Source organism: Epinephelus moara, chromosome 2, assembly GCF_006386435.1.
Source record: "Epinephelus moara isolate mb chromosome 2, YSFRI_EMoa_1.0, whole genome shotgun sequence".
Classification (NCBI taxonomy): Eukaryota; Metazoa; Chordata; class Actinopteri; order Perciformes; family Serranidae; genus Epinephelus; species Epinephelus moara.
In genome coordinates, this window is record NC_065507.1 from 26,083,259 (window position 1) to 26,094,112 (window position 10,854).

Sequence of the window (10,854 nt, forward strand, 5' to 3'; positions counted from 1 at the left end):
GACACAGGGTGTAGGTGTTGGGCAGAGAGTGGGGAAGATAATGTGGGGACAGGAGCAGCCTAATCAGGTCAAGGTTTTAAAAAAAATAAATAAATAAATACTAGGACACACTAGCAGCAGCCCATGAGTTAAAGTGCCAGGTTTCAAATTCAGTTTTACCTCAAGTATCGCAGTTATCCTGTAAATGTAATCTCAGATCTGACAAATGCAGCTTACCTGAGAACAAATGTGTTGGAGTGAGATCAAAGGCTGTGTTTATATGCACGCATGTTGTTGAATGATTAATATTTTGACCCCAGCTCTGCCGTCTCCACCCAGACGTTCAGGAATGAATTGTGTGGCCGCTGAGCCAGAACAAGGAATACAAATAACTTGAAAGAGGATGAGGTTCATCAGAATGACCTTTGTGCTCTTGTTCAAATTCCCCGTGGCAGGCTGGGAAACAAACAAATGAGCAGACATCTGCATACACCTGAGGAGTGCAGTTAATCCACCGCTCAAACAAACAAACCTTTACAGGCCTAGTGATATAAATGCTGCATTATCTGCAGAACCTATTAAAGAATAAAGTTTAATTGTTTTGTATTTCTCACCAGCCATTTTATTACACGTTTTAAGTAAAACAAGTTATTCTTAAAAGTGACTTTGGGCTGCAGTTTACAATTATTATTACTATTATTATTATTATTATTATTATTATTATTATTATTATTATTTTATTTTATTTATTTATTCATTTATTTTTTAATTTATTTGGAATAATTTCTTGGAGATTTGCAAGGAAACTACGCAGTTTTTAGTCAGTTTTCTTTATAGTTTCCTTGGAGATTTGTCCTCTCCTGAGGTTGCTAGGCAACCAGCTGAGACTTGTGGAAGTTGCTGCAATCTGTAGTTTTGTTTTTTTTTATGTTTTTTGAACAAGTCAAACAAATCAGGTGTTTACTAGTGAGCTTTAGGAATGCCAATATGTGTATTTTTGAACTTTGGACTGACCTAGGCTAGCTCTTTATGTTTTTTGAACAAGTCAAACAAATCAGGTGTTTACTAGTGAGCTTTAGGAATGCTAATATGTGTATTTTTGAACTTTGGACTGACCTAGGCTAGCTCTCCCCCTGTTTACAGTCTTAATGCTGAGCAAAGCTAGCTGTAGCTTCATATTTTAACAGACAGACATAAGAGTTATAAATACATGTTCCCAAAATGCAGTGGAGGAGGAAGCACTCACATCATTTGTAAAAGTTATAATACCACAGTGCAGAAATACTCTGCTGCAAGTAAAAAGTCCTGCAGCTGGTAGAGTTTCCTAAAGATGTAGCTAATTAAATCTAGGGTACTTTATGTACAGCTGCGTGGCTAAAAGGTCCAGTGTAAGGATTTAGGGGAATATATTGGCAGAAATGAAATATTACACAATAAATATGTTTTCTTCAGTGTATAACCACCTGAAAATAAGAATTGTTGTGTTTTTGTTACTTCAGAATGAGCCGTTTATATCTACATAGGGAGTGGCTCCTCGTCTATAAAGTTGGCCATGTTGCACCCCCATGTTTCTATAGTAAGTGGACACACCAAACACTGACTCTAGATAAAGCCATTAGTGTTTTGTGTGATGGCCACCATAGCTCTCCTACATGCTTTGCACATGGGAGAAGTTTCAGTCAGTTGCAATCTCCAACCTCACCGCTAGATGACACTAAATCCTACAGATCTTTATCCTAAAATAACATTAGATTAGAATTAGAATGCCTTTTTTGTCATTGCACGTAGCATACAACGACATTTGTTGTCTCTCGTTAAGGAGAACTCTATTCTTTCATGCACACACACGTATACATTAAAAAAACACTGGATAAGTAGCCTATAAAATATAACATGTATGTACATAAAACAGAGCAAAGTGCAGTGTGCTTGTTATTGAAATAATGTCATTGTTGTAGTAGTAATCTGAATCTGTAAAGTAACAAGTAAGTGAGTATATATAATAAATGTAATGGAGTAAAAAGTACAACATTTCCTTTTGAGATGAGGTAGCATAGATGTATAAAGTCACATAAAATGGAAATGCTTAAGTAAAGGACAAGTAACTCAAAATTGTTACCATCATTGACTAATATAGATAGTTTTTGTACCACTGCTAACATGTTGAACTATTGATGTAAGAAGTGGCAACAAATGATAATTGGAATTGCCTTGATTAATGACAGAAATTATTAATATATTGTCAAAATAGTTGCAGATCTTGTGTCAAACTCAATCCAAAGCCATAGCCATGGAGTAAACAATGACCCTATATAAATTACACAGACAGCGCAACATAAATGATCAATGTTTTAGTCGGATTCCACATGGGCTATCTGAAAAAATATAATGTAATAAAGACGTTAATGTTGGTTGAATGAAAGTTCCGTTATGATTATGATCACAGTTGCTAATGATTATTCTGGACAGCGGTGTGTGGTTGCCTGTTGCAGAATGATACATTTTTTATGTATATTTCTCATCAACAATTGGGTCGAGGGGCCTTTAGAACATATTTGAATTATAGGGCCCCAAAAATGTCACCATGCAGTAATCACAAAGTGTCCCTATGGCCCCCCAGCACAAAGAGGACTGTCTATATTTCACAGTGTCTCCTTCAGTGGACAGGCAGAATAAGATGATGTATCAGGATAAAGTAATTTGCACACCAGGTTTCACTCCTCTCACTGTTACCACCCCACCTACACTAGATGGTTATGTAATTCTGTACCAAGCATTACCTAACACCACACAACTTGCCAGATGGGGCTCCTCGGGCTGGTGAATATTATCAAACAGGGGGGGGGGGGCTCATGCATATACTCTCACGCCTGCTTCACATTCAGGTCCTTGACATTGAAAAAGGTCTGGGAACCCCTGGGGCTGAAATATCCCAGGCGCGGGCACGAGATCAGTTGTGCGCGCTCCCGGCGCCGAGTGCAGAACCACAGCAGTCAGACAGAGAGCCAGCCAGCCAGCCAGCCAGCCGCGGCTCCCCGGAATGACTCCCACACTGCCTCAGCGATGTCGCAGCCGAGCATAGTTTTTATCCCAAGAAATATCTACCTCAGATGATCGGCTGTGAGCCCGCGTGTGTGTCCGAGAGAAGCGTTTCTGTAGTGCGATGCTGACAACATGTTTCCTCGTCGAGAAGCTCAGCGCTGTGCAGCATAGAGGAGGCAGCAGAGTGGAGCAGCGTGCACAGTTACAGGTAGGCTGCTGCTCAACACGGATTGACACTGAATGCTGCACTAATATCACTGGGCTGGTGTCACTGCACTGGAGATCTGCCTTCATCTTCCCACCTGATCCAGCCTTTTTTTTTTTTAACATCACTGAGCCAGTCAATATTAGGTTGTGTGTGTCTGAATGTGTGTGTTTTCCTGGCTGACCGGTGATCTGTCAGGCCCAACAGGTCAGAGTACACCGGTGTTAAACTTTTCCCACTGGTTCCCAGTTGAGTTTCCAGTTGAGTTTCGAGGGCTGGTGATGTGTGTGTGGTTGCATCACAGGTTATGAAAACAAATCTGAGTTTATCTGTCAAGAGGATTTTGGTGCTGTTTTTCTAGGAATGATGTGGGTGGGCACAAAATGATAAAGGCCTGGATAATCTGTTGGAATACAGTGCGGCCCTGCCCAAAGTGCTGCCCACAGTATCTGACCTCATAAATATTTGTTTTATTATTTTATATTCTTGAGTATTCATAGCTGTCGATGAAACTGTACTGCCATTTTAAGCCTGCACACTGTTGTGTTGCATTACTGTATAATGTATGTGATGTATTACTGTAGCCTGTACTGTGAAGCCTGCATCATACACCTGTGTGTGTGCACCAGAAGGTTCAGTGACACAATCACAGATGCATGATTTATGTAGACTTGGAACAATCACTCAAGTAATCTCTTAGGTGTACAACAGGAACTTAATGGGCAACTATTTTGAGAATCAATTAAACATTAAGGTCATTTTTAAAACAGAAATTACATGTCACTCCCTCTTTATGGATCAAATGAGTTGACGATTAATCAAGAAAATAATCAGCACATTAAAGGTCCAGTGTGTAGGATTTACTGGCATCTAGCAGTGAGGTTACAGAACTAAAACTTCTCCTGTGTGCCAAGTGCGTAGGAGAACTATGGTTGCCAACGCCACAACACAAATTGCCCTGTGTAGAGCCAGTGTTTGGTTTGTCTGTTCTGGGCTATTGTAGAAACAAAATGGCGGACTCTGTGAGAGAGGACCCGCTCCGTACTCCACTTATTTTCAGGTGATTATAAACCAAATAAAACATATGTGTGAACACTATGTACCATTTCTGCCATAAGTCCCTAAATCATAATCAATAAAGAAGCTAATCACTAGTTGGAGCCCTACAATATATTGTGAAGCATGCAATATTTTTATGTGTGTTGGAAGATGTGGGGACAAAAAACACGTTAGGTGTTTCATACAATCTGAAATGATTAATCATTAGACACAAAAATTAAACAACTATTTTCAAAACCCATTAATAGTTTTCCAAGCAAAAATGCCAAACACTATCTTGTTCCAGCTCCTTAAATTATGATAATTGGCTGCTTTTCTTTGTTTTATAGGTCAACCAACAGAATATTTTTTAGGTTTCTGACTTGTTCTGACAAAACAAAGCTTCCCCTTGTGCTTTGGCAAATAGTTTGGGACATTTTTTTTGCTAATTCCTTCCATTTAAGGACAAAAAATGTAATTCAGTGAGTAAAGAAAATAATCTACAGAGAAATTAATTAAGGAAATTGCACCCCAACAACACGGATTGTGAAGCATTTACCTAGCCTGGAAATCCAGACTCAAATCTAGAAAGATTTTGAGTCTGGCCCTCACCGATACACCCTTCCTACCCAAGGGGCGGCACTAACTGAGGCATATTAAATGCCGCCACATGCCATTGGATAGCACGATGGCCATTCAGAGCAAAAAACAAGGTGACGTATTCATTGCACTAAACCCCATTTGTTTGCCGACCAGTGGGGCTAACTGATATATTATGCGTTTGCTGTATCCCGTCGGCAAAACAGCAAAAATGTCCTTCCTGGAAATGAAGGCTTCTAGGGCAGTCTTCTGTTCCTCTCTCTAGGAAAAAGATAAGGGTAGCTGGCTTAGCGTTTCTTCCAAAGCTAAACTGAATGGACGCGGTCCTTCGGCAGCTGCCATCTTATCTTGGCTGTTTACTTTTCGACTCCTGCAGCGCCGTCGTCATCATGTTACGCCTGCCCAGAGCCCGTCTTTGTCAGATAGACTCATCTGATTGGTACGATTGGCGATTCAACGGGCTCTGCTCGTCGGGGCCAGATTCCCATGCAGAGCAAATTCGAATTTGCTAGGGGTGGGGTATCTGGATTTCCAGGTTAGCATTTACCCACAATAAACAAAACTTGAAGGGAGGATAAAATAATATGTACAAATGATAGGTTCATTAGGATTGATAGAAAAGCACTTGACTCAATACAGTAAACTGTTCTGGTTATCAATTTATTGTTTCAGCCATTTTTAAACATAAAACCTTAACATTCACTGGTTCCAGCTCATCAGTGGTGAGGATTTGCTGCCTGTCTTTATCATATGTGACAGTAAACTGAATATATCTTTGTCTGTTGGAGTGTTCGTCCAACAAAGCAAGCTTTTTGATGACATCTTAGGTTTTAGGATATTGTCATGAGTATTTTGCATTATTTCCTAACTGTTAATAGACCAGATGATTCATAAATTCATCAAGAACATTATAAGTTTATAGAAAATAACACAGCCTTTTGTGATATTGTGAAGCCCTTACCTACAATGTGCAGTACCTGTATATGTGCAGAGTACCCGTATATGTGCAGGGACAAAATAATAGGTACATTTTTGGTATCTTATGATGTAATACAGTACAATACTACAACACAATCACAGCCTCTAAATGCACCACAGAGGTGAAGCTTTACAAAAGTAGTAATTGTTGCAGGGATGTTGTATCGGATTGCATTATATTGAGCAGGTGACTTGTGTCACTGTGTGGGAGTTTCTGTGACATCCAATATTGCGCTGGTGAGCCAGTGGCACAGTGGCATGGCTTTATCCTCCACAATCACTGTCATATTCCTAAAATATTTGCCCCACTTTCCTCTTATTCTTTATCTTTATTGTTTTTTGTTTTAGTGGAAGTAAATTCGTGCTAAAAACAGGCTCATACTCCACTGTAAGGCTTAGGCTTAGGTGACAGATCGGCTTGTTGATTAAATATTTGGGTCTTTGTTGTCTACAACTTAATCGCCCTGCTGTTCACCCTGCTTTCTACCCTTCATCTGTGACCCTGATGGTTGCAGGACAAAGATTGAGCCCTGACACAGACTCAGTGGGAGATGAAATAAAGTTAATCTCACTCTGGTAGATTTCAAGAAGATTACAGGGTCATATGACCCCACCTCCTCATCCTTTTCTCTCAGAAAGTAAACTGGGTGACAAGGCTCCAGTAAATATGGTCGGTTTAAGATATTTCCTGCATTGTGGCTGACTGAGAGAGCATGCAGCACACCGGCTGTCTGAATCCTGTCAGATTGGAGGAGCGACGATGTCATCGGCTTGGGCAGATTGTCTGATGGTGATGGTGATGATGTGTCAATGCTTGTGGTCAAGGGTTCCTCCAAGGCCTCATTTTCCCTCCCCGTGCTAACTCATCCTCACTCTGGAGGAGCTTCAAGTCACGATGGACGGGAGAGAGGTTACCATGGCAACCGTGGGCCCTTCTCCACTGCGTCTCTCTCGCTTGTGTTGACTGCATTCCAGAGCTCAGAATGAGAGCATGAAACCAACTTTACACGGGCCTGTCGCATCCTCTGAGGGTAGACGATGTTTGTGTTTCAAAACTGAGACATGGTAAAGGTGCACTTAAAGCTGTTAATTATTTTTTTAAAAATTGATAATTGATCACATGACTATGTGTAATTGAAAGGGATTGCTCGTGGTCAGAAAAATCACCTTACGCTTTTACCTGTCCGAGCAGCACCGTTGATCACAAGCACACAGATTGGTACACGTAGCTGTCAATCATGACGTCAAAGCCCCTTTTTTTAGCATCAAAAAACTCATTTAAACCAAGTGTATTAGAAATATGAACATGTGAACATAGATTAGCATGACGAGAACTACCTTAAATGACAGAAACCATCTTTGGGAAAAGTCTATTTGGTGTGTACTTTGATTTTTTAGTTCGACCCCATGTCTAATCTGTAATATGGAGGGGGTGGGGTTTATGACCTATACTGCAGCCAGCCACTGGGGATAATCAAAATGTTTTGGCTTCACTTTTGGGGAGCTATCATGTTGCCCATTTTTATTTATAATCTGTGGTCATACCCCAATGATATGATGAGATATGACACTGTGTCCCAGCCTTCATTTGATAGCCTTGCTCAGTACTAAACAGCAGACAGACACAGTTAGCAACTAGCTGGTGAACATAGTGGAGCATCTAGCAGCTAAACAGACACATATTTCCCTCAGGAGTTGATGGAGAGCAAAACAGAGCTAGAAAGAAAGTAAATATTGGACTCCAAATAAATGCTAATGTTGCTCCACATCTACTAGATGTGTAAATAAATAACTGTTTAAGTCTGTCTAAGTGTTGTGTTTACAGCCTGCCTACAAGTGGCCAAAAAATCAGTTATTGCAGGTTTAAGTAATTAGTTTGGCATATTAGCATAAAAAGACTAAAAAGTCTCCTGCAGAAATGTAAAGTTAAACGCTTCAAGGTACAAAAATGTGTGGCCTGTGGCTTGTACATAAGGTTGCAACTTGCAACCATACTGCATGTACTGGCATTTGTGGCTGCATTACAAAAGAGGACAGCTAACAGAGAGAATGACAAAGCAGCCTTATTATTACCCACCTCATTATTACTCTCCACAATACCTGCTCTAATTAGCTGGCTAATGTTTCTATTATGACAGTGTGACTTTGTTGTGTGTGTAAAATTACAGTCCATCTTAAACAATGTATGTGTACTTGTCCATAAAAGTACTAGGTGCTGTATTTGCATCAATGTGTGACACTGAAAAAGATGAAATGGCAGTTTCTCCTTCTTCTCTGCTTTATTCTCTCCCTCCTCTCATATGTGAAGGAGAAGCTGTGACTCACTTAGATGCATCTGCCGTGTGCTTGTAGCTACAACTATGTAGGCAGCCATTCTTCATGTCGACGCGCTCGCTGATACCGGCTTCATAAACAGTGTGCGAGATTGTGTAGGCTGCCCTATTTTTCTTGAGAACCGCCATGTAGGCCATCTGATACCAGGGCAACATCCTTCTGTGCTGCTTCAGTCTCCTGACATCAGAGGAACGTCTCGCCCTATAAGTATGACAGGTAGATGAGTAGCTTTGTTTAGTACTTCTTGATGTGACTGAGAGAGGAGTTGTGAAAAGATGATTTCTGCCTGAGTTACAGCAGTTGATTCCAAGGCTTACAACATGAAACCGGTGTCAGAGATTTTGTGGCTCCTGGTTTGACATTGTTCTATTTTCCCCTGTTATGATACAGCGCAGTGTCAGTATGTGCCACCTGTGGACAATGACAGAGCAAGATCATCTCCTAAAATTGTGACCTTTTTTTTTTTTTTTACTGTTGTGACAGCTTCGTCTTTTTATAGCTCAGTCTATTTGGGGCATTTCCAAAATAGTCTACTTTTCATGTATTGTAGTGCTTGCTTTAAGAACACTCTCCTCTTCATATGTTGCTCCCTGTTGTCTTCATCTCCTCTCCCACAAAGTCTTGCACATCAAAAAGAAAAGCGAGTGACTCCTCTTACCAGGCGGGCAGCTTTGAAAGCACGCAACTACCCAGCCTCCTCTGCAAAGTGAAGTACAACATGTCCCTACACTTGACAAGACTCACTGATGTCTGATGTGGTACAATCAACAAGGTCGGGCATCGCACTGTGCACCATGCAACTTTTTTTTTTATCATGGGATGCATGCAGCTGCAAGTAATCTCTGCCCTCCATCAGCACCACGTAGCCAAAATATAAACGAGTTGGAGATAATCATATCTTGATGACTGCGGTTTGTTGTTGTGTTGCCCCACATATTTAAGTGGCACTGATTATATTACTAGTACGTCTTCTGCTTCCAGTTCTGCATAAATGTGACTTTGCAAACACTTTTCCCCAAGTGACCCTTATAAAACTGCACTTGTGATATAACACATCTCAACAGTAAATTAGTTTGCTGCCTGTGTAATGCTCTGGCTCTCCTCTGGCAAGGTTACGGTGTCTGTTAGAGGGGAGATCCAGCATGAGATGTGGATAGAGTGGAGACCGATCTGGCCTGTATTCCTGGCTGCTCACATTCTGCTGAGTCAGGAGGTTTTTGTGGAAGTCAGTCAACAGCAACTCAGTGAGGCTACGAGCCAGAGGGGCTGGTGGGGAAACTGCTACTACAGCAGCAGTTGGGGCTGGTCAATCTATTCATTACTCCAAACATTTTCTGCCTTGATTAGCAGACCTGCCTTTTGTTAATTGGAGGGATTTTCTTTTTAATGATGTGGCGAAACCTCTGAGGTGTAAGGAGAGGCCTGTTTGTGCCCACATGCACAGAAGTTATTGTTTAACGCCAAGCACCCACATGTGTCCTGAAACTAGTTATGGGAAGATTGCAGAGGAACGTTAGGACAAGGCTAGTTATGCTTCATCAGGACATTCCCTCTGTTTGTTTACAGCACATAAAGACAAGAGGTGTAATAATGGAGTCTGGTAGAGTGAGCGTGATAGGGACTGTCACAGTGTCTGTATTCTCATGGATAAAATATGGGTATGTAATATAAAGAACATGTAGAAATATATTCGGAACAAATCAAAATTATTTTCCCTGTGTAATACATTTGGCTTTTTGCAACAGTATATCAAAGAAGAAATAGTAGGGAGTGAAGGGGCCAAACAGCAAAAACAGCCCCACACCAAAAGCACACACAAGCATGTGAACACGTCCATATGTTAGTACTTCATGTGATAGAGTGCTACATGTCCCCTGGTTTTCTGTGTGCCTGTTAGTTTGCAGCAAATTTGATTAAACACAGCATTACTTAGGCATGGATGGATTAATGAACGGGTCTACCAGGCACAGGCCCAGGGGCCTGAAGGGGCAGGGGGCCCCCTCAACAGAAGGGACTCAAAATGACCGCAAAGAAACATAAAACAACAAAATGATGCAAAACAGCTGCAATGACCCACAAAGAGACTCACAGTAACTACAAAAGGGGACAAAATAACCACAAAGACACTCAAAATGACTACAGAGGGGCCCCAAACAACTAAAAAGAGATGCAGAGTGACCACAGACACACAGAAAACTACAAACTACAAAGCAAAACCACAGAGAAAGAGGCTAAACAACTATAAAGTCTGTGTGTCTTGCTCCTGTGTAGGAGAGGTGGTGGGGACTTCTGCATGTCTGTGCCCAGGGGCGCACTTTATCATAATATGCCCACGTATGTAGGAACATGCAGCATGTGAGCAGGGCAGCATGCTGGTGAAGTGGTTACTAGTCTTGCCTCTCAGTAAGAAGGTGCTGGGTTTGAACCTGGCTGCTGGGTGGGGCTTTGCTGTGTTGAGTTAGCATGTTCTCGTGGTTTCCTACAGGTGCTCCCACAGTCCAGTTACAGGTCAGACTGACTTGTGATTCTAAAATGTTGTCTTTCTTTATGTGTCGGCCCTGTGCACTCAGCCTCTGGCCCAATGTGAGCTGGGGCTGGAGCTAATCCCAGGATGGATGAGATACATAGATAATGTATCGACATGAGCACCATATAAACTCAAAGTTAAAAGCTTTTTT